We start from the raw sequence: 19,504 nt of genomic DNA on the forward strand, positions 1-19,504 counted from the left end.
AGTAGGGCAAGATGGATTTCTATACCCCAGTAACTGTATATCTTATTTCCCATTTGTATGTAAAAAATAATTTGTTTTTAAGCAATCAGGGTTAAGTAACTTGCTCAAGGTTACACGGTTATTTCTGGGTGTGGTGCTGAGTATCTGAGCCCGGATTTGATCCAGGTCATCCCGACACTGGAGCCGGTGCTCTTACTCACTGAGCCACCTGGCCACCCCTAAGCAATTGGGGTTAAGTAACTTGCTCAAGGTTACACGGCCAGGTGTTTCTGGGTGGGTGCTAAGTGAGTGAGCCCGGGATTCGATCTCCAGGTCTTCTCAACACTGGAGCCGGTGCTCTTACTCTCTGTGCTACCTGGCCACTCCAAAATAATTTTTTTAACATTTGTTTTTAAAACTTTGATTTCCAGATTCTTTCCCTTCTTTCCTCCTCACCCACCCCCACCCCCACTGGGAAGATAAGCAATTCAATATAGGTTGCACATGTGTAGTTAAGCAAAACGTTTCCATAGTAGTTACATTGTGAAAGACTAACTATATTTCCCTCCATCCTATCCCGCCCCCACTTATTCTATTTTCTACTTTGACCCTGTCCCTTTTCAAAATGTGTGCTTCTAACCACCCTCTCCCCCAATCTGCCCTCCCTTCTATCATCCTCCTTCATATCCCTTCCCCCCTACTTTCCTATAGGGTAAGATACCCAAATGAGTGTGTATGTTGTTCCCTCCTTAAGCCAAATTCCATCACAGTAAGGTTGACCCATCCCCCTTCACCTTCCTGTTCTTCCCCTCCATTGTAACAGTTTTCTCTTGCCTCTTTTATATGAGATAATTTACCCTATTCTATCTCTCCCTTTCTCCTTCTCTCATTATATTCCTCTCTCACCTCTTAATTTTTTTTTAGATATTATCCCTTCCTATTCAACTGATCCTGTGCCCTCTGTCTATGTATACATGTACACATATATACACACACATATGTATTTATATACACTTATACCCTTCTATATAAACATATATATGTATGTATACATACATATTCCATTCAACTATCCTCATACTGAGAAAAATCTCATGAGTTACAATTATTGTTTTCCATGTAGGAATGTAAATAGTTCAACTTTAATAAGTTGCTTATGATTTCTTTTTTCTATTTATCTTCTCATGCTTCTCTTGCTTTTTGTATTTCAAAGTCAAATTTTCTGTTCAGCTCTGGTTTTTTCATCAAGAATACTTGAACGCAGGGGTGGCTAGGTGATGCAGTGAAGAGAGTACCAGCCCTAGAGTCAGGAGAACCTGAGTTCAAATCCAGCCTCAGACACTTAACACAAAACTAGCCGTGTGAACTTGGGCAAGCCACTTAACCCCAATTGCCCCTCCAAAAAAAAAAAAAAGCAAAAAGAATACATGAACATCCTCTATTTCCTTGAATAACCATATTTTCCCCTGAAGCATTATACTCAGTTTTGCTGGGTAGGTGATTCTTGGTTTTAATCCCAGCTCCTTTGACCTCCAGAATATCATATTCCAAGCCCTTCGATCCTTTAGTGTAGAAGCTGCCAGATCCTGTGTTATCCTGATTGTGTTTCCACAATACTCATATTATTTTTTCCTGGCTGCTTGTAATATTTTCTCCTTGACCTGGGAACTCTGGAATTTGGCTATAATATTCCTAGGAGTTTTCTTTTGGGGATCTTTTTCAGGAGGTGATTGGTGGATTCTTTCAACCTCTATTTTGCCCTCTGGTTCTAAAACATCAGGGCAATTTTCCTTGAGAATTTCTTGAAGGATGATTTCTAGGCTCTTATTTTGATCATGACTTTCAGCTCCAATCTAATTTTGAAGGAATTATTCTCTTCAGTGAGTTTTTGAAATTCCTTTTGCATCTGGGCAATTTAGCTTTTTAAGACATCCTTCTCCTCCTTGGCTTTTTGGGCCTCTTTTGCCATTTGAGTTAATCTATTTTTAAGGTGTTATTTTCTTCAGTCAGGCTGTTGACTTGCTTTTCATGATTTTCTTGCATCATTCTCATTTCTCTTCCCAATTTTTCCTCCACTTCTCTTACTTGATTTTCAAAATCCTTCTTGAGCTTCTCCATGGCCTGTAAGCAATTCATATTTTTTTGGAGGTTTTTGATGCAGAAGTTTTGCCTTTGTTGACATTTTCTGGTTCCATGTTTTGATCCTTTTTTTCCCAAAAAAGGATTCTATGGTCTGATTGTACTTCTGTTTGCTTTTCTTGCCAGCCAGTTACTGGCCTTTTGAGCTCTTTGCCATGGTAGAACTCTGCTCCCAGAGTGGAGAGAGCTATATCCCAAATTACTGGGGTTTTCACAAATGTGAGAGCTATGAGGGGGATGCTCTCTACAAATACCCCAAGCTCTGGTACACTGGTCAGACACCCCAGGGCCACCACCCAAAACTGCAATCCACATCCAAGCAGGTCAAGGCTAGAGTTATTTCCCTCTGAATGGTGCTTGGTCCCCCTAAGATCTGCAAGCCAGGAGCTCTGGGGGCAGTCACAAGGCAGTGGCTGAAGCTGCTGCACTTCCACCACCTCTTGCCCCAGGGGTAGGAGCCGGATGTCACCCAGTTCCAACAGAGTTTCCCACTGACCTTTTACTTTCTCTTTGGTGTTTATGGGTTAAGTCTGGAAACCACCACAGCTGCTGGTGATTCACTCTCCTGAAGTCTGCTCTGGCCAGTCTTTGCTTCTGGTCAGGGGTGCCCCAGGTCTCAGACTGCACGGCTCATGTGGGACCATGCTTGGCAGACAGCCTGGTGTGATTTGTTGGCCTTCCAGGCTTCCTTCAGCAGGAGATTTGATTCTCTCTGTCACTTTGTGGGTTTTGTGGCTCTAAAATTTGTTTAGAGTCATATTTTACAGGTATTGGAGGTGGTTAGAGTGGGAGCTCAAGCCAAGTTCCTGCCTCTACTCTGCCATCTTGGCTCCACCCCCTCTATATATTTTAGAAATGAGGCTTTTAGCAGAGACACTGCTTGTACAAATTCTTTCCCAGTTTTCTGCTACCCTCCTAATCTCAGTTGATTGACTTTGTGCAAATTTTTTTCAATTAAATGTAATCAAAATTATCCATTTTGCATTTCATAATGTTCTTTATTTCTTGTTTGGTCATAATTTCCTCCATTGTCCAGAAATCTGACAGGTAAACTATTCCTTCCTCCCCTAACTGCTCACATACCCTTTGAAGAGTTCAATGAGAGGCTATTGTTACCCATCATCATGTCACCCTTGGACAGAGAACATATCTCTATACCAGACCACTCCCAGCCTTGGGCTATCTAGACAAAAGAATCTATTTCCACCCAAGCTTGAGTAGAACACAGTGGGCTTCTCTACCTTAGATTAAATTCCTTCTTAGATTGGGTAGGGTCTTCCCAAGACCCAGGAGAGTTAATTCAATCTTATTAGTAATGTCCTTCCAGAGACTGAACTTTTAAAGGACTTCAGAAGGCCTAAAGAGTTAGTTATTCATAGTCATTTCTCACAATTGTGTGTTATTGCTATTATATAAGCACTATATAAGTGCTTATTCCATACCCTGTGCTAAGTGCTGGCAATAAAAGAAAGGCAAAAATACTGTTCTTGATCTCAGAGAGTTTAAAATCGAAAATAGGAAACAACATGCAAATACTATGGACAAATACAGGATAAATTGGAGAAATTTTTAACTCACCTCTAAGCTGAGTTGGGATTAGTATCAGTATGTGTGAATACAGCTGGAAAGATAAATCTATGGTCACATTTTCCATGCACTCATACCACTTGGGTTTTTTTGGGGGGGGAGTTTCAATTGCTGTGTTTTTTGACTGCTGTCACTATTTCTAGGGCCTAAAATTGCTTGTGGCGGGGTCTCTTTGCCTCAATCTACCAATAGTCTTTTTTCAAAAGTGGGGCCACTCTAGCTTAGTCTGCTTGCTACTATTTCCAGCAAATTAGACATCTGTTTGTCCCTGACGAGCAAACTTATTTTTAACCAAAATTCTTCAGTTCATTTGTTTGTCCCTGAAGGAGTTTGGTCTCAAATTATTCTTATCCATGTTCCTGTTCATCCTTGTCTTTGAGAATCACCAAAGGCATGCTTCCCTGTTTGGTTCAGTTTCCTCATTTCCTGCTAATTATTAAGCTGTCCACTTCATCAAATTCAGCGATAGCTTTTAATCAACCAATCAATAGACAAATATTTGTTAAGCAGGTACTATTTACCATTGGGATACAAATACAAAGAATAAAACAATTTCTACTCTTAATATTTTGACAATGAAAAGCTTGACTTCTTCAAAGGAATTCCCTAATTCAGACTAGCATATGGGTGTGGGTTTTTAAAGCTTTTATCAGTCCAGAATGCCATGTCCTGCCAACTCAGCTGAGAGTTTTTACAATCTTTTCCCTGGTTTTTTATGTGAGAGCTTCTACAGAACAAGAATCAACATGACTCAAAACCTTTTTCGGTAACTGATGAATCTGACCATCTTCCACATAGCTGCCAAAGCCACAAATCCGACCATGTCACTTCTCTACTCAAAAATTTTTCATAGCTCCCTGTTAACTCTTTGATAAAACAAAATCCTTCCCCTGACATTTAAAACTCTCCACAAGTGGACCCCTTGAGAACTAATGCAGTGTGCAAAGCCCTGGAGGTGGAGTCAGGAAAACCTGGGTTTGAATCCCATCTTTGATACTCACTGTCTGTGTGATCCTGGACAAATCACTTAAACCCTCTTGGACTCAGTTTTCTCCATCGGTTAAATCAGGAGGTTGAATTCAGTGACCTCTAAGGTGTCTTCCTGCTGTAAATCAGTGAGCCCATGATCCTGCCTTTGAAGTTTTATTACATATCATCCCCTTCATGTCCTCTTCATTCCAGCAAAAGTAATCTGTTTAGCTAATCCTTAATGTTCATCTCTCAGCACAGGCTTTTGTACAGGTGCCTCCTCATATCTGGAAAGTTCTTCCTTCTCACTTCTGCATCATATAATCCCTAGTGCCTTTCTATGCCCAGGTCATGTGCATCTATAACATAAGACCCCTCCTGGTATCTCCAGTTGTTAATAAATTCTCCCTCTATCAGATTGTGCTGGTAAATGTTTAAGAACTGGTTTTCAGGGCAGCTAAGTGGCACAGTGAATAGAACACTGGCCCTGGAGCCAGGGGAACCTGAGTTCAAATCCGGCCTTAGACACTTGACACTTACTAGCTGTGCGACCTTGGGCAAGTCACTTAACCCCAATTGCCCTGCTTTCCCCCCCCACCCCCACCCCCAAAAAAAGAACTGGTTTTCCAGGAAAAAAAAACATACATACAATACACTTTTAAGTTTAATATAAGTTATTAACATTTTCTCTATCACTCAAAGTCTAAGACAATCAACAAAATAAATCAAGCCGTGATTTGTAGCATTTGACCATTTCCATATGTATGTATGTGTACACACATACACACACATTTGTATATACCTACATTTCCAAGGTGAAAAGGCTCACACTGAAAATTTTACAGTTGGTGTTCAGGAGCAGATTAGAGCTGGTTCTAGCATGGTCCTGCTCTGTCTCTCTGTTGCTGCCTCTCTCTCTCTCTCTCTCTCTCTCTCTCTCTCTCTCTCTCTCTCTCTCTCTCTCTCTCGCTCTCTCTCTCTCTTCCTCGCTATATATCTATATCTATATATAGAGAGAGTATCCACTCAGTAGAACATAAGTTCCAAAGAGTAGGCAATACTTTTTTTTTTAATCTTTGCATTCCCAGTACCTAGAATAGTGCCTTACACATACTAAGTGCTAATTAGTGTCAGGTACATTGTTGAATCAAATTGAATTTTCAAGAGGATTAGAAATATTTTCACAATGGCTTATAGTTTCTCAGCAGCATAACTGAATGAAATAGATTAAACAAAACTGTACGTATGATGAAACCCTACTTCATTTCACTAGTGGTAGGGCCATGTTTTAAGAACATAACCTTCAAGTCTTGTAGTTCTTTAAAGGGTCTCTAAATTTGCCAGTCCAATTCTACTGATAAGGGCAGTTAGATGGGATTGTGCTGGTCCTGGGCTTATATAAGCGAAAGCAAGGTGGGATTTTTATTGTTCTTTTCTTGGAGTTCAGTTTCCCAGGCTTGTGCTAAATTGTAAATATCTGAAGGATTAATCTCCTTTGAGTCCTGGTAATTCTGAGGCATGCGGGTTCTCACACCTTTAGGCACTAAGTCAATTAAGTGCTGAGTTTAACTGTATGTATATTCTGAGGTAAGATATTGCCTAGGTGCTCACTCATGGGAAGAATGTTTTGCCAGAGGTTGAGATTTCCTAGATGAGACTGGGTAGTCACTGTTAAGGATATATATATATAGATAGATAGATAGATAGATAGACAGACATATAGACATATATATATATTTATATAGTCATAAATGTGAGCCCAGATGTTGGTCTCCATAGTCTGGTGATGTATGTACCTTTACTTTGTTTAGATAGTTGGGAGTCCTGTCTATTGGATCATTATATTAGTCCCAGTTATTGTGTTATTTTGCTGTACCCAGAGCCCAAACTGGAACAGCCTCTCCACAGCAGTCCCCCCAAACTGGGGGACAATGAGCTGTCCTGGAGTTGGGGTGGTGAGGGTCAGAGAAGGAACCCCTGAAGCCTGCTGTGCCTGGACTCAGACAGGAGCCAGGAGGGGTCAGCCCACAGACCTGTAAGAGGAGGAGCCACAGGGCTCAGGACATGGCCCCAGTTCAAGATGAAAACTTTGCAGCAAGGCAGAAGCAGTGAACCTGCCTTCCTGCCATGTCTCCCTGGGATGGTTTGGGATGCAGGGGTTTGGATTGTCTATGGTGGGGTGGGTAAAGTGCCATAACCCCTGGGGACCCACCCTGTTGGCTTTGTTGCCTGGCCACCCTTCAGGACTTGGAAATGGGGGCTGGAGCAATGTTAAGACCTGGATTCTTTGACTCATTAAAGCATGCGTGCACCTAAGAGTGACAGGTGGAAGCCTGCAGCAGCAGCATGAGGACATGCCCCTAAGAGGACTTTACTTGGACACTGTTTGGATTGAGGGGATTGTAACCTATTATGACCTAGGGGTGGAGGGTGTTGTGTTCTTTGATGCCCCTGGGGATGTGCTGTATTAAGGGGAGACCCTGGCCCAGGATCCGCTGATTGTATAAAGTGGGGGGATATGCTATGCTGTGTTATATCAGAATGCAATGATGTATGCTGAGTGCCATGTTACACACTGAGTGTTACGTTATATACTGAATGATATGTTTTGTTTAAGACCCTGTGGCTACCCTCGTAATAAGCTGTTATGTTGTTATAAATGTTTGCTTTAGTTTCTTGAATAAGGTTTAGTTTTGAATAAATAGAATGCTTGTTACGCCTTGCAATTAAACTCTACAAATTATTCACAGCAGCAGCCCTCGAGTGTGCTGTGTTGATTGACGTTACAGCTTAGAGTCAGGAAGACTCATCCTTAGGAGATCAAATCCGACCTCAGACACTTACTAGCTGCGTGACCCTGGGCAAGTCACTTAACCCTATTTGCCTCAGTTTCCTAATCTGTAATATGAAGATAATGGCAAATCAGTCCAGTATCTTTGCCAAGAAAACTCCAAATGGGGTCACAAAGAGTCCAACACGACTAAAAACAGCTCAATAACAACTACCTCTGGGGCGGCCAGGTAGCACAGCGAGTAAGAGCACCGGCTCCAGTGTCAGGATGACCTGGAGATCGAATCCCGGGCTCAGACACTTAGCACCCACCCAGAAACACCTGGCCATGTAACCTTGAGCAAGTTACTTAACCCCGATTGCTTTAAAAAAAAATAACAACTACCTCTGCCTGTAATGTGTTAAACACTACCTGTGGTCTCTTTTGCCTATCACCACTCTCAGTAATTTCAATGGAAATTCTTCCCATGAATGGACTAAAAGAGAGGGAGCCTCTAATTGTCTTGTAGATTAAAAAAAGGAGCCTTTTATTCTAACCACACACACCAAAAAACATCCCAAACAATAGCCTTGTTCTTTATTATTATAAAGCACTATTATGTACAAAGAACTATTTGTTCTTCTTTCCATTTACCAGACATCATTAGACCCTTATTCTACAAAAGGTTAAACTGAGGCATAATAGAGTGATTAAAAGACTCACCCCAAAGAGGCACAGATGGAGACACCATGACTAGATTCTATGTCTCTTAACTCTCATCATAGACCTGTAGGCAACAAATAATGAGCATTTTTTTTGTCAACTGGACCAAACAGGCCTCTATCCTGTGGATGGCTGGAGCTGAACAGAGCAGTCCAGAGACAGGAGAGTCAGGATCAAACAGAAGTTGCATTTCTTTTTTAAAAATAGTTAATTAATTTTTAGTTTTCAACATTCAGTTCCATAAGCTTTTGAGTTTTAACTTTTCTCCCCCTCTCACTCCTGGCTCCTCCCCAAGACAGCATGCAGTCTGATATAAGATCTACATATACATTCATATTAAATATATGTTCACATTAATTATGGCGTGAAGAAAAATTAGAATCAATGGAATGAACCACGAGAAAGAAGAAACAAAACAAAACAACAACAAAAAAAAGAGAAGAGCAAATAGTGCTCTTCGATCTGCATTTAGACTCTAGTTTTCTGCTTGTGGATAACGTTTTCCGTCAGGAGTCTTTTGGAATTGTCTTAGAACCTTGCATTGCTGAGAAGAACTAAGTCTATCAAAGTTAGTCATTGCACAATGTGGCTGTACTTGTATACATTGTACTCCTGGTTCTGTTTACAGAAGTTTAATTTCAAAATGAGGGGAAAATGCTTGCAAGCAAGGGGGGCAGATTAGGCAGATGTGCCGGGACCCCACCCCCAGCAGGGGGACCTGCTTCGGTGTGACTGAATCTTGATTTATATGCTTGTAGTCAGACAAACAGTCAAACAGTATAGTATAACAACAGGAATGAGGCATGACAACAACAGTGAAGCAAGATTATCTAGTGATGAAATGGCCGTTCACAGCAGGGATTCGCGTCTGGGTCTGTTGGTGTTTGCCTGAGCTCAGGTGAGCACAAAGGATTGTTGTTATGCCAAACTCAGGGCACAGCTTGCTTGCTTGGCCTAAGCTCTGGAAAACAGGGTGTCTCCTAATATCCTGACAGCATTATCATCTGTAATTTAAAGCCAGATATGTTTATCATGACATAATTTATACCCTTGTCCTTTTGAAGAGTGGGATAAAGCTTCGATCTTGAATCTAAATAATTGCCCAAGATAAGAAGGGATTAAATAGCTCATTTACTTTAATACAGTATGAATTCTAAACATTTCTGTAGTATGAATGAATGAATGAAAAAGCATTGAAGTGATTACCATATTAATATTGTGACAAGAAAAACCCCACCAAATTAGCCTAGGTTCGAAAATCTTGGACTGGTTAATAATTTGAACTTGTTCTAATGCCTGCTTTACAGAACCATAGATTAAGATGTCACCATTTCATTGCAGTTACAGCACTCTGCAGAAGATGTAAAATACCATGTTCTTTTCTAGCACAGATTTGAAAGTGACATTAATGTTTTCAGTCTTAAAAGAGATTTATTTTGAATTTCACCAAAAGATAGTACTTTATCTTTATTCTGGGACTGCAGGTGGAGAGAAGACAAGCACAAGACCAGAGAGAAGCTCTGTGCAGTTAATAGAGAGGAAGAAAACATATTTCTCTGAACTCTTAGGAGTGGATCTGAGCAGCCACAGGATTGATTAATTGCCAGGCCATACAGGCTCCTTTGGAAGCCATGGACAGGGCAGAAAGATAGAGAGCCAAAGGGAACGGGCCAAGGTTTGTCAAGTACGTGCCCTCAGAGCCAGCTTTTGGGGAATCAGTTTTCTTCCTATAAAAGTACCTTTGGTTATACACTGTGAAGTTGAGATTATGTCTGTAATGGCAGTCAGACAAGTCTCTTGGATTGTAAGGAAAATCCACTTTGTAAAATCCAGGAGACAGGGGGCTCACTCACCACCTCACTCCCCTAACCATCTTTCTATGCAGGATCAAAGCAGGAAGAGATCTTAGACGTTCTCTATACAACTCCTTTATTTTACAGAAAAGGAAACTGAGGCTCAGAGAGGTGAAGGTCAAGTGCCCAAGGTCATACAGGAAATAAGTGGCAAAGTCAGGAATCTGTTCCAGATCCTCCAATTCCAGATATTGTGGACTTTTCCTCTGTGTCACATCACATCGTTTCTTCCAAGTCAGAAAAGCAAGGCTCATACACAAACTTATACACATGCATGCTGTCCCCTATTCTGGGCTGGGCCTCACTTAGCACAGTCCCCTGGGGGTTTATATTTGACATTAGAATGAAATGAGACATTTGTAAGTCATTTGATAGTTAACAAAAGGAGATTTACTTAACTGTCGCAGAAGGATGTTTAACAGGGGTGTGCATTCAGGACTCCCTAAGTTATGTCAGCTGAACAAAATCCTGGTGCCTGATTGCCCATTGAGATCCACTATCTGAACTTAATAGAGTGTCTGGAGCTCCTCATAGCTACTTTGCATTAAGGCAACCAGGAAATAGTGTCAGTAGCCTGAGCCTTTAGTCCTTGTACTGATGAAAGCCCAAGGATGGCTTTGTCAAAGAAAGCATTAATATGGGTTCGGCTCAAGTCAGAAGGAAACAACTTTATTTAATTAACATTTCTGGCTTGGACAGAGAAATGTTCAAACTGGCACAGACCTCTATAGGCCCCCATGTGACACAGCTCTCTGCCCCCAAGACAATTTGTGTAGCATTCATAGAAATCTCGAGCCTGGGAAAGATGTTAAAATACAGTCTAGGGTTAATCTTCTAGAACTGAAGAGGCACCGAGTCCCCATTCTATCCCCTCATGTTCTACTCTCCTCTATACTGGAAAGAGAAGAACCTTCTCCCTTCCATTGAGAACTCAGTCCTTTCTCAAGGGAGAAGGGTGCATCCAGTCACTTTAGTGAGCAGGTAAAGAGGAAATTGCCCTTAGATGGGTCAATAATGAAATTTCTTTGGTTGAGAAAGGCAATGAAGTAAGGAAGACAGGAATTACACTTTGTTAAAAAGGATTTTTTATTTCCCTTAATCCATTTCTGTAAGAAAAATCTGTCCTTAACCTATCACACCTTTCCAACCACTTTTCCTAGACTTCTGGAAAGATTAGAGGAAAATATTTCTTAATATTTTTAGTTTTACTGAGTAGGGGGCTTGTAATATGTTTCCATGATTTCATTACCTTTCAATGACAGGAAAAACTAACCTAACTTGCATGGGGAAGGGTATATAGGATTTTAATTTAATTTAACTAAAATTTAATTTAATTAATTTATTTTTTGCAGAGCAATTGGGGTTAAGTGACTTACCCAAGGTCACATGGCTAGTTGTGTGTGTGTGTTAAGTGTCTGAGGCCATATTTGAACCCAGGTCCTCCTGACTCCAGGGCCGGTGCTCTACTCACTGTGCCACCTAGCCGCCCCAATTTAATTAAAAATTTAATTTAATGTAAGCTCCTTGAGGGCACGAACTATTTCATTTTTGTCTCCATCTCCCTAGAGCTTAACACAATACTTGACACAAAGTAGACTCTTAATAAATGCTTCTTGATTGATTGTTCACGATGAAAATAATTCAACTTTAATTTCGACCTTTTTTTCTGATTGATGACTTTAAAAGCCTTTTGTTGTTGTTGTTTAGAGCATGGTGAAAGGGGAAAGAGCTCTGTACCTAGAATCAGAGGTCTTAGTTTTTAATACTGGCTCTTCTGAATGCCTCTGTGACCACGGACAACTCACTTCACCTCTCTTGGCCTTGATTTCCTCATCTGTAGAAGAAGATTTGGATTAAATGAGCTCGAGTCCCTTCCAGCTCTAAATCTGATTCCTTGAAAATGTTTGCTAGAGTGTTCACTTTGGCAACACATATTTCAGTTCAAATGATACAGAGAAGAATGGGACGGCCCTCGTGCAAGGATGAGACACAAATTCATGAGGTGTCCCTAATGGATCTTGCTTCTCACTTCAGCAGAGAGGTGACAGCCTAGAGGGGCAGAATGAGGCATGCATTTTCAGCTGTGGCCAATTTGTGGATTTGCTCGCTTCAATCTATTTATTTGCTACAAGGGAGGGCTTTTATTTGGGGAGGGGAGAAATATTATAGGAATTAATAATTCATATATAAAATATATTCCTTCCTCTAATAAGAAATATTAATCAGGGAACCATCTTGAATCTAAAAATCACTTCCTTTAGACTAGTAATATTAGGAGGGCTGATAGATAAAATTCTAGTACCGTCTTTCTGAGGAGAACATAGCATCCATTCTTATGGCCCTTTCTCTACCTCCCTTCTAGGCAGAAATCGAAGTCAGAAAAGAGGGGTGGGCAAGATTCTACAGTTACCTATCCACAATTCCCTGTAAGCTGCATTTAGCCAAAGTCATGTGAATACATGCATAACCTAGATGGACATGCACACAAAGTACAAGTGCTAATGAAATAATTTTTAAAATAGGCACAAAAGAGAAGCAGAAGGAAATTCAGAAAAGGACATAGAAAAGCAGAGCAGAGCTGGAACTACTGAGACAGTTTTATATGTGTGTGTTTATATTTGGTAGGTATATGTATATTTAGGTATACATGTATGTGTGTGTATACAGACATATGTGTATATAAATATATTATACATATGGGTGGATTGATTGGTTTACTCCACTAAGCTTAAAGTAAGGAATTAGACTATATATATAAACTTTGAAAACCATTGGATTAAGTAAACTGATACCAGATCAGATTCTATTCCAATAGGCAGAAGGATTTCAAAACCTGCTCTGGGTCCTGTATAAAAGCATCAGCTTAGTTGGAATTGGCAAGTTCAGTGATGACACCAGAGATGAGAAAGAGGAAGGTGGGGTGGGGAGGGAGAGGGGAAAGAAAGGAGGAAAGAGATTCAAATTAAGGAAAAAGAAAGGAAAGGCTGGGAAGAATTGACCTGAATAATATTGTATATTTTATGCCATTTTAGGATTTAGAACTGGAAGGGGCCTTAGAAATTACCTATTTCTCAGGGCAGCTAGGTGACACAGTGAATAGAGCACCAGCCCTAGAGTCAGGAGGACCTGAGTTCAAATCTAACTTCAGACATTTAATACTTACTAGCTGTGTGACTTTGGGCAAGTCACTTAATCCCAATTGCCCCTACAAAAAAAAAAAGTGAGTGAAAAAAAAAAGAAATTACCTAGTCCAATTTCGTCATTTTACAGAAGGAGAAATGGAGGCCTAGTGTGGTGATTTGACATGCCCAAAGTCATGCAGGTAATAATTAGTAAAACTGGGACATGAACCAAGGACCTCTGACTATAAATCTAGAATTTCCCTCTCTATATGTCACTTTTATATGAGGACTTCAAATCGTTTTTTTTTTTACAATAATTAATTTATTTGTAGAAGTAAAAACAAGTTAGAAGGGATTTAGATAGTCATTGAGTATAATATTCCTTCAACATATGAATCAGTCATTAAAAATAATATGTGTCGGTTGCTGAAAGTGAGATCAAAGTAACTAAAAAATAATGTTGATGTATCAGAAAGAGTCCTGGACCTGTAATCAAGAGACGTGAATTCAGATCCTGGCCCTGATCTTTACTGTGTGTGTGACCATGGGCAAGTACCTTAACTTATCATCTTCATTTGTAGAATGGGAATAGGGATGCTTGTAATACTTATCTCCTAGGATAAGTTGTGAGGAAAGAACTCTAGAAAGCTTAAAGTGCCATACAGATGTGAAATGATTCATTATTTTAAAATACAAGCTAAGCCAATAGATAATGCATGCAGGATTGTAAATTAGGCAGCCTTAGATTGATGAACAATTTGAATCTGCACTAAAACTTGCTTTGGAGATTCAGAGGTTTCCAGCATAAACTGAAGATGTAGGGGTCACTTTTAAGCTATATGCTACAAAAGAGGAAATTGATAAAAAAAAAAAAAAGGGCTAATGACTTCTCCCAAAATAAAACTCTGACTTCCTGGCGATCAGTGCATTGTTCTGGTCACTTTTTAGTTGAAGTTGTTTTATATATGCCTCTTCTCTAGGTTACCATGTGGTCTCATAGCTAGAAGTTATGGGACTTCTTGCAAAGTTAAGAATAAGGAGGACTGAGATCGGTGTTCCTGTCTTTTTCTACATTGGATTTTCTGGAAGTAGTGCTTGTTTCTGAAGCACTTGTATCCATATGCTTCAGTCTGCATGTCAACATGCCAGTTTCCAGATTCATAGTTCAATGCGACAAACATCTGTTAAGCACCTGTGTGCTTTTTTTTTAAGTTTTATTGACAAATTTGTTTTTTATTGCCATGTTTTCCCCAGTATCCTTTCTCCTTCCAGAAAGCCATCTCATATAATAAATAGTATTTTTTAAAAGACTAGAAAAGGAAGAGGGAAAAAAATCAGTATAACTAGTCAAAACGTTGAAAAAGTCTGAAAATAAGTACAATGTTCAAGACTTGTGTGCCTCCCGTTTCTGCAAAGGGGTGAGAGAGTTTTCTCATATCTCTTCTTTAAAGACACAATTATTCTTTATAATTTGCAACATTTGTTTTTGTTTTTTTCCAATTGTTCTTTTCATTTACATTGTAGCAGTTGTACATACTACTCTCTTGACTACTTCACTCTGTATCAGTTCATATATATCTTCAATGCTTCTCCATATTCATCACATTCATCATTTCTTACAGCAATATTCCTCATTGTGAGCTTAAATGGCACTGTGGGGATTCTCTTTTAGGGAAGCCAGTGACTTCATTAGCCAAGGAACTCCCACTACAGAAACTCTTCCTGACAAGGAAGATAAGCAACACTTTAACAATTTATAGTTTTGGCAGATTGGCAGGTTTGGAAGGTACTGAGAAGTTAAGCCACTTGCCTATGGTCACTCAGTCAACATGTGTCAGGGACAGGACTTGAACCCAGGATTTCCTAGCTCCAAAGTTAGCCCTCTAGCAATTCTTCCAGGTGCTGAGTATATAAAACTAAAAAGAAAATTTTAAAAAAGGTTCCTACTCTTTAAGAGGGTCAATACAAATGTATACAAAGAAGGGGGTCTTCTATTTTTTATTTCTATTCTAAGAGGAAACATTATTGCATAGACAGACAGACAGACAGACAGACAGACAGACAGACAGATAGATAGATAGATAGATAGATAGATAGATAGATAGATAGATAGATAGATAGATAGATAGATAGATAAACTATTTCAATATGGGAGGTTTTCCAAAAATCTTAGTGCAGTTTTAAGCTACTAAAGCTTAAAACTGCACTAAGACTTTTATTAGACACCCTGTACATAATTGGTTTCTATTGTAATCCTATTTATTTTCTTTTATACATTTCAAAGACAATTCTGAGAAAAGGTAGGTACCAAAGTGATCCATGACACTAAAGAGATTAAGAATCCCTGGACTAGATGATCTCCAAAGACTCAGCACTAAATCCCCTACAGAAGAAGCCATCAGCAAACATAGGCCACCCACCAGCTCTGGGGACAGCAATTCTGCTCCAGTAAACAAAAGAGGCAGTCTTCAGCTCTGACGCAGACCCTGTGAGAGGGAACCGAAGACGGTTCTTTCCATTCTGCCATCAAGGGACACTCTCAGGCTTGAAAAGAAACCTAAACATCCACGATCCCTATCCCAGAGCCAGCCTTTTTGTTTTCAGCTTACAGAGTGGAGACTGGGGTGAGATTGACATTGACACCAACCCCACTTGTTTCAACTTCATAAGCAGGCTCTACTGAACTAAAATATTCATAGTCTTCTCCCTCCTTTTGTTCACTGTTTTCAGAAGCACTGTTATGTCCTTGTGAAGGACTCAGAGGGATAAATTACGCAGGCAGCTAGTTGATAACCAAAGTAGCAAGGGACTCAATGTGTAAAGAAGGTGGAAAGACAATGATGCAACAAAATTAATACGACAACATTGGATTTTTTTTTCATTTTAGTATATTCTACTAATAGTCTTATTTCCTTGGCTATAAGGCCAGGGTTGTACTAGAAGTAAAATGCAAAGACACCTCTCCAATGAACCCCTCCTTCCCCCAATAACAACAACAACAATAAACCTTGCATTTAATCCATAAAAACAATCCTTAAGACAGAAACAGAAAGCAGGGCAGCTAGGCAGTGCAGTGAATAGAGCAGCAGCCCTGGAGTCAGAAGGATCTGAGTTCAAATCTGGACTCAGACACTGGACATGTACTAGCCATGTGACCTTGGGCAAGTCACTTAACCCCAATTGCCCTGCCTTTCCCCCTCCAAAAAAAAACAACAACAAATAAAAAAGATAGAAACAGAAAGAAAAATGCATCTCCTCACTAGTGAAACTAGAGATTCTTCCTTACCAAATACAACCTCAGTTTGCCTACCTAGACACATTTTGTACAAATTAAATAGGGGTTTGCCAAAGCTTGGCTGCCTGTTCTTTTCTTTCACTACCTTCTCTGGCAATCTGATCCAGTAGTGCACCTGCCTCTATGCAGATCAGTCTTTCTAACCCTGACCTTCCTGCCAAATTCCAGACCTAAATTTCAAACTGCCTACTGGACATTTTTGTCCAGAGGTCTCGTGGGCATCACAAAATTGTAATATTCCAGGTTAAAATAACAAATTCGCTTCCAGAATCTGTTGCTCTTCCTGATTTCCACATTTCTGTTAATGGCATCACCAGTCTCTCAGTATGACATGCTCTGTGCTACATAACTCTTGCCAAATCATAATAACTCACATTTATACGGTGCTTTGTGGCTTTTTCTTTTTTGGTGTAGATCTATAATTTCATGATATAGGGAACTGCTTTCCTCACCCAGAAACAGGGATAACAATTCCTATATTGATTCCCTGATAGGAATGTTGTGAGGAATAAACAAGATGATACATTAAAATGTTTTGCAAATTATAAAACCCCATTTACATGTCAATTCTACTGATTATTGAACTACGATTCTTGACTCTTTTGTTCTTAAATTGTGTCAGTCATGTTCAACCTTTCATGAACCCATTTGGGGTTTTCTTGGCAAAGATACTGGAGTGGTTTGCTATTTCCTTCTCCAGCTCATTTCACAGATGAGGAAACTGAGGCAAACAGGATTAAGTGACTTGCCCAGGGTCATACAGCTTGTGTCTGAGGTTGGATTTGAACTCAGGTCTTCCTTACTCCAGGCCCAGTGCATCAGTCACTGTACTGTCTAGCTGTTCTTGATTCTAAGATCCTACATACGGTATTTCCATTCTGTATGCTCTCCTAGATCTGGCAACTCTCCCTTTAGAGAAGCATTTTCACTGCTGCCATGACAGCTCAGGTACTCATGACCTCTTTCCCAGACTTTAACGTAATGGTTTTTTTAGCCTTTCCCTGCAATTCTCCACATTTTTAGCAAAGGTGTTGTGGTGTGGTGAGTAGGATTGCCCACCTTGTCCTGTTTGCTCCCCACTATCTCATTGCATAGGTTATCCTGGTATAAATTCTCCTTTTGTGCTCTAGGAAATTGTATCAGAGCATCTGTAATTTCATCTATTTTCTTTTGTTTTGTTTTTTAGTTCTGAGCCTACAGTCAGATATAGTGCTCTGGCAAAACAGCCCTTCTTTAGGGATTCTCTCTCTTCATGTGCATTTCCCTCTTAACTGAATTTCCAATAAATATAACATGACTAGCAAAAGCCTATTTAACAGTTTACAAAGACAAACATTTAAAACAAATAAAAAGAGACTTCAGGGTTTGTAGCATTTAGATTATATAGTACTTCTTAGGGTTAATTTTACTGTTTAATTATATTGGGATCCCAGATCCCATCACCACTGCAATGTATGCTATATCATAGATGAGCTGGATAACTTTTTAGTGCCACCCCCCCCCCCAAAAAAAAAACCTTCTTTGTTTAGGCAAGATCCTCACAGTCAGGAGCAGCTAGGTGGTGCAGTGAATAGAGCACCAGCCCTGGAGTCAGGAGGACCTGAGTTCCAATCTGATCTCAGACACTTAACACTTACTAGCCATGTGACATTGGGCAAGTCACTTAACCCCAATTGCCCTGCCCTCCCCTCTCAAAAAAAAAAAGTCACAGTCAATAAATATCTGAGTAAGATAGAATGTTGGACTTGGAGTAAGGAAGACCTGAGTTATGAATCCTGCCTCATACACATACTACCTGTGTGACCCTGGGCAAGTGTATCAGCAATGCCATATTCACAATGCCTATAGAGATTACAAATATGCTGATATAATTATCCATTAGAAAATACGTCATGTTTGCCATATGAGGAAATAAACTAGAAAATTTATTAAGATACCAAAAGACTGAGTCTCAAAACCAGAAAGTGAAAGCCATCAGAGTAGTTATGACATTGGCACAGGTAGATAAAGTAGAAAGCACCCACATTTTCAAGCCTTTAAAACAGAACAGGCTACCTCAGGCAAAGGTCCTCCTCTCCCCACTCACAGCAACCACCCAGCGTCCTGGAAGAGCGCTCCCAGCAGCTCCGGCCCCTGGCAGTCCTCAGCAGGAGTCCTTAGCAGAAAGTCCTTAGCAGTTCTAACTCAAAAAGGGCTTCGCGCTGCCACTGCCTCTGCTGCTGCCGCCGTCACCACCACCGCCAGCCACCGAAGGAACGCTAGCTTGGCTTCCGCTTCCTCTTGCTCCGCCCCTTCCTGCTACGTCAGCAAGTCCAACGGGGCATGGAAGATCTTTAAATCCCATAACCCTTACATTCGGCCCCAAGATCTTTCATGTCCCTTACTTGACAAAAATACAGTAGGAATAACTGGTGTCAACAAAATTTCACAACAATATAACAAGAATAGCACACAATAAACACAGAAAACCATATTTTAGGGTGGCGCTTGAGCACAAGCTCCCCATCATTCCCCCCACCCCGAACAAATGGGGCCCCAAAATCTTGTGGTAAGGGGTGAAGATCTCTTCTTCTATGGCTACTTGCTGCTGAAATCGGATGTAGAGCTGTCCCTGTCCTAAGGGGTCCCATTTGAGAGGTCAGTTCTTAATATGCTTGATGCCAGGTAGCTTTAATTCATCCAACTGTTCACGTGACGCCATTTTGTAGCAGCAAGCACCCCAAGCGTCCTCAGGGTTTGCAGCTACCACAGGTTCTTGGATCTGCTTTGTTAAAGGAAAGCAACTCAAAATGGGTTAACAAGCTTACTTTAATCAGTCAGATGTATATCATTTACCTAGTTCAGGGGAAAAAGATCAGCACCCCGAACTTCAGAACATACAGACAGAATTATCAAGACAGAAACATCAAGTAGACAGATTTCCAAACTGTCCAACCATTACATCCATACCCAGTCAACAACTGGGTTTCCACATTCTGGGTTTTTCAAAGCCGGGGGACTCTCAACAACGGCTTCCCAGAATTCAGATCAAATCACAGATCATTTCTCAAAGTGAGTCCCAAAACAA

At 40.3% G+C, this 19,504-nt stretch overlaps 1 non-coding gene across 1 annotated transcript; it reads left to right on the top strand.

The window, feature by feature from the left end:
- The first annotated feature begins 11,934 nt into the window (after positions 1–11,934).
- Positions 11,935–12,037, top strand: LOC138149879 (U6 spliceosomal RNA). The gene has a single exon (XR_011165455.1). It is a non-coding gene; the product is annotated as a U6 spliceosomal RNA (small nuclear RNA).
- Positions 12,038–19,504: the final 7,467 nt, after the last annotated feature.

The sequence above is a fragment of the Petaurus breviceps genome, unplaced genomic scaffold (genome assembly GCF_028583685.1).
Source record: "Petaurus breviceps papuanus isolate PSGF00001 unplaced genomic scaffold, PetGlider_PUasm1.0 90849, whole genome shotgun sequence".
In the NCBI taxonomy this organism is placed as follows: domain Eukaryota; kingdom Metazoa; phylum Chordata; class Mammalia; order Diprotodontia; family Petauridae; genus Petaurus; species Petaurus breviceps.